Raw genomic sequence first — 5,723 nt, forward strand, 5'->3', positions numbered from 1 at the left:
GAATAAAGTCCATTGTATACAGTTGTCTCCTTTTTTTTTTTTTTTTTTTTTTTTTTTTTTTTGAGGCAGGGTCTCACTATGTAGTGCAGGCTGGTCTTTAACTCACTTCTGCTGGTCTTGAACATGTGGCAACTCTCCTGCTGAGCCTCCAGAGTGCTGTGATATGGGTGGGTGCCACTGTGCCTGGCCTGGTGGCTATGCTTTATTTACTTTTGCATCCTCTAAGGGATTAACCCAGTGCTGGAAAAAGAATGTACTCAGTGCATGCTTTATTTAAAAATTTTTTGGAACAGTTTAGAGAATTTTTTTTTTTTTTTTTTGGCAGAACCAGGGATTGAACCTTGCCCTTGCCAGGCAAGCACTTATTCTACTGAGCCATTTCCCTGGCCTTAGAGAATTTTTTTCTGTCAATCGTGTTATGAATTCACAGGGAAGGAGTCCTGGCAGCCTTTTCCATGGGGCATCACTAAGTGAACTTCTCTGGGGAGAACCTTCTTTCTTTTTCTGGTCATTTTCTTTCATGGATTTTAGGAACCAGTCTCTGCTCTTCGAGAGCTTGACTTGTTTGCTAGCAGCAGTGCCATCAGCATGCCGGGGGCCCTGTGGATTCTGTGAAGCTGGCCAGGTCACGTGTGGGGAATTTCTTCCTTCTTGATCTGTGCTGGATCCTTTCATGTCCACGTCACTTTTCCTGTAGATTTACATGTGTTGCCTGAAGGACAGCTCCCAAGACTGCTCAAAACCTAGAAATGTGCAGTCGGGTGGAGTCTCACCTTCTGCCTTTGTGATCTACAGCACAGGTCTGCAGTCCAGACCCAGACACACAGGCAAGGCAGGCCTCGATCCAGAAGAGCAACATGATTGTAGTGATTGCTAAGCCTCGTGGGGTTGGCAAGGAGTCCTGGTGAACTGGGGTCTGACGGCCTGGGATTGGGTCCAGATGGGTCCCAGTTGGGTTCCAGTTGAGTGCCCCTCTCACCAGACGGGGTCTTGGTTCCTTACACATACAATAAGGACAGCACTGGTGCCTTCTTTGGATGCTCGCATTGGCTTAAAGAGGCTAAGAATTTAACCAGGACTGACGTAGAGATAAAAAAAATGTTTATCAGAACACGTCCAGATATTTCCCTCAAAATGGTGTTTGTTCTGAGTAGAAATTGCCAATGAGAAATACTAATCCTAGGGTAACACAATGTAGTGCTAAGTGCTGACCTCACATAAGAACTTTTTTTAAAAGTGTATTTAGTACAGGGTCTACAGGGTCTCACTACACAGATCGGACTGGTAGTGATCCTCCTGTTTTCAGCCTTCCAAGCACTGGGATTACAGGTGTGCACCACCACGCCCAGTCTCAGTCCCTGTCTCAGTGCACCTCCGGGGCAGGGCCGGCATGGCATCCTGGGGATTGAGATCATACAAGAACTTTAAATGCATTAACTGGGGCTGGCCAAATAGCTCAGCGGATTAAAGCACCTGCAAGCAGGCACAAGGGCCTCGGGTTTGATCCCCAGGTCTGCCGTGCCCTGCCTCCAGGGGCATGCTGAGAGAGAGAGACTGGGTCTGGTGGTGCATGCCTATAATCCCAGCTCTTGGGAGGCTGTAAACAGGTGGATCAGTAAGAGTCTGATCTAGTAGTGAGATCTTGAACACCCTGTAGACCCTTTCCTAAAATATAAATAAATAAATAAATAAATAAACTAATTCAAGTCCTTCCTTCTTCAGCTGTATGGAGGGAGTATCAATGTGATCTCTGTTCTACAGATGAACAAACTGAAGCACAAAGACTTTTGGAAATCTCTTGAGAGGCTCTGGATAGCTGCAGCTGCTTTGCAAGGGGTGGCTTGGTTTGGGATGCTAGAACCCCTTCTTCGGGTCTAGCAGAGTCCTAATGGATGAGAAACTACTTCACAATAAAGTGAGTTTTTGTCTTTTCATTAAAAGTTAGAAACTTTGATCCTTCAAAAACTGTTATTAGTAGAATGAAAGCACAAGCAACAGACTGGGGAAATATTTGCTAATCACATAGCTAATACAGGATATGTATCTTGGGTGCTTCTGAAAAGGCAGTAAGGATTTTTGAGTAGTCATTTCAACAAAAAAGATAGATGGATGGCAAATAAGCACACTGAAAGCTCATGGACCAGGTGTGGAAACACAGACTTAAGTCCAGCCCTCAGGAGGCTGAGGCAGGAAGATTGAAAAATTGAGGTCAGCTTGGAATACAGATGAATTGAAGGCCAGCTAGAATATGTATTGAGACTTTACCTTAAAAAGACTCATTAATCTAGGTGATCTTAGGGCCAGCCAAATAGCTCAGCAGATTAAAGTGCCTGCCTAGGCAGACACGGGAGGACCAGGGGTTCGATGCTAGGGCCTGCTGTGCCGGCCCCGCCCCTGGGTGTGCTGAGATAGCAATTGATACTGGGCGTGATGGAATGCACCTGTAATCCCAGCTCTTGGGAGGCTGTAAACAGGAGGATCACTACGAGTCCAATCTAGTAGTGAGACCTTATATACCCTGTACACCCTGTCCTAAATAAAAAAAAAAATCGTGATTTTAATGCAAATACACATCTACTAGACTAGCTAAAATTAAAAAAAGAATGATTAAGTTGAAAATTATGTGACACAACTGGAATTCTTACACTGCTGAGAACATAAAATGGTATATTTTGGGAAACAGCTTGGCAATTTCTTAAAAAGTCACATATTTATGTTTACCTTGTGATCCCTGTGTCACTACTTCCAGGTATCTATCCAAGAGAAATGGAAGCGTATGTCCACACGGACATTTGTACCTGAATGTCCACAATTTTATTTATCTATCAAGTGAACAGAATAAACAAATATTCATAATCTACATAATGGAATGTTACTCAGCAATTAAAAGGAAAACTTGATAATGTAGATGAATCCTAAAATAGCTATGTTCAGTGAAAGAAGGCAGGCAAAAAATAAGATATTCACAACTCTGCTTGTTCAACATTATGTAAACTGCAGACCCTGTGGTACCGACAGAAGCGGATGGGCACTTGCCTGTGGATGGGGTGAGAGAAAGGGGTTCCCAGGGGCTGGAAGGAGCCTGCAGAGCCACAGTCCTCGCTGTGATGGTGGCCATGGTTTTGCACCTATGTGCCTTTGTCACAGTTGATCACACTGCAGCTCTACCTTTAGTGTGAGTCTCTAAGTGGCAGTTCAATATTGCTGTAAACACCAAAAGTCGGCTTTGGGCATGATCAGTGGCCCTGGGGGATTCAACGCAGCCTCCCTTTAGGTTGCTTCCCATTCAACAATTATTTTTCAAAAGGAAATGTCCAGGCCCTGGATTTTGTACTTTCATGTTGTTTTCTCAGGATCCAGGTAAGAGTGCAGAGTGTGTGGAGACAAATGTCCCTGCAAGGGAGTGGGGCCGAGGGCACTGCTCAGAAGGCAAATCCTCCTGCCTCCGTCCCAAGTTCTGCTTTACAAATACATTGCTGTGGCCCTTTCGGCGTGGGCACTGCGCGCCTGATGTCTTCTCACGTAAGGAGGGCCCTGAGGGTCAGATGTTGCACTGGTGCTCTCCTTTGGGTGTGCCAGTTCGCGGGAGGGCAGTGTGCAGAGGAGGGCAGAGCCGAAGTGTTTCCGCTGCAGCCTCTCGCAGGCCTGTTGCATCTCTGCTTATTCCCGAAGTGTGGAGCTGAGTGCTGGGCCGGCAGGCAGCGGGCTTGTTCACGGTCTGCTGCACACACGCAAGGGGGACTTTAATGATGCTCAGAGATGGTTTGCAATGGAAATGACTACCACGTCCCACCCTCCAGCCTCTTGGTGTGTCTGTGAGGTCTGGCAGAGATGGGGAGGAAATGAACCCCAGGCACTGCTGCCTTGCTCCCAGGTACTTCCAGGAGGGCAACACAGAGTTCTGACTTCCAGTGCTGCCAGACTGCTGGCTACAGGGAGGCTCAGCACTCAGTGGGCACTACACAGTGGACAGTGTAGGCCACACAAGGGCTGACACCAGCAGGAGGAAGAGGACGAGAGAGTGGGCACTTGAGAGCTTGAGTCTGATTCTGCGCTGTGTGAGGCATGGAGGCACTGCAGGGTGTCTGTGGGCATCCCTGAGCACTACCCAGCAGATGCCAATAGCACATACCCCAACTTCATGATTGTGACCATCCAAGCTGTCTCTTGACACTGCCCAGTGCCCTCTAGGCTAGGCCACTAGTTGGGCCACTGCAGAGCCTAGAGATGTACAATGTCAGAATACACAAAATGGGTCTATTAATGATTCCAAGAGAAAACCCCGTGAGGAACTTGAGTGCAGGCGAGGCTATTTGGCCCATGCTTTCCTAGTGTAGTAGGTCACAGAAGAATGTTCTGTCCACATCAATACTGTAAGAGAGCTGTGACCACCAGAGGTTGAGCCATGGGCTGCTGTGGACCCAAATAACCTTGTTCTTCCCCAGATTCTATCCTATTCCTCGTCTATCATGGTGATGTTCTAGAATTCACTACTGCTTCAGTTACTCGACTCTCATAGCTGAGACAAATATCTCACTCCCCGAATTAAGGAAGAAAGGTTTATTTGGTCCACAGTTAGTGGAGGTTTCAGTTCATACTCAGCTGGCTCCACGGCAGGGTGGCACATGGCAGAGGACAGCAGTTCGTGGTGGTGAAAAACAGCAAAGAGCAGAGGGCCAAAAGGGAGGAGCAGCGGCTGCTGTGGCCTGCAAGCCTCTCACCTCTCTCCATACTGCATTCAGATTATCCAGCTCAGGGTGGATGTAGCACTCACACCCATGATCCCTGCATTGGATTGTAAATTAATTACAAACTCTAAAAGCTCACCCCACGACTGCATGAGGCTTTAGGGGGACACCTAGACACAAACCATAATGACTACCTTAGCCCAGACAGCATTTGTTCTGTCCTTCTTTCATAAAACTTATTATTCGTTGTCTAAAAAGTACATAAGCAGCATGTTTTCTCATTTCCTTGGACTTTGCTCCTGCATACATATAAAATATGCCTTTCTCTGTTTAATCAGTGGCTGTATTATTGAGTTCCTAGATCCAGCCAAAGACCCCCCCGCAGGAAAACTAAGAGGGGCAAGAAGACCACCCTTGAACCTCAGTTGCATCACCTGCAAAACAGCCACATTTGACCTCTCTGAGGAGAAAAGCTGGGACCAGACCGGCATCATGGGACCAGCAGCAACTACCCTACTTGGAGCCAGCTGTCTGAGTGGACACAGGATGTGTGGATAAAACACACATTAGATTCTCCTGGTTTGGTACGATAAGAACAATGCAAAAGAACTCATTAATGTTTTTCTCATTGATTATGTGTTGAAATAATATTTTGAATATATCAGATTAAATAAAATACGTTATTAAAAATCATCTCACCTGCTCCTTTTTATAAATACGTTATTAAAAATCATCTCACCTGCTCCTTTTTATTTGTTATGCCTACTGGGAAATGTAAAACATAGCTTACATAGCTATGTTTTACTTCTGTTGGACAGTGGCTTGGTAGAGATGGGGTGAACTGTTAGTCCAGCCATCCCTGAGTCCCATGGCAATATGCTAACAAGGAAAGGGGCACATCCTGAGACCCTGGTGGCTAAGGGTCAGGCGTCAGGGGAGGGAACCTGGGGGGCAGTGAGGACTGAGGGGGTGGGAGTGGGAGTATGGCCTTCATTACAATAACAAATATCGCATTTTGTGAAGAGACGGAGACTG

The sequence above is a fragment of the Octodon degus genome, unplaced genomic scaffold (assembly GCF_000260255.1).
Source record: "Octodon degus isolate 3935 unplaced genomic scaffold, OctDeg1.0 scaffold00245, whole genome shotgun sequence".
In the NCBI taxonomy this organism is placed as follows: domain Eukaryota; kingdom Metazoa; phylum Chordata; class Mammalia; order Rodentia; family Octodontidae; genus Octodon; species Octodon degus.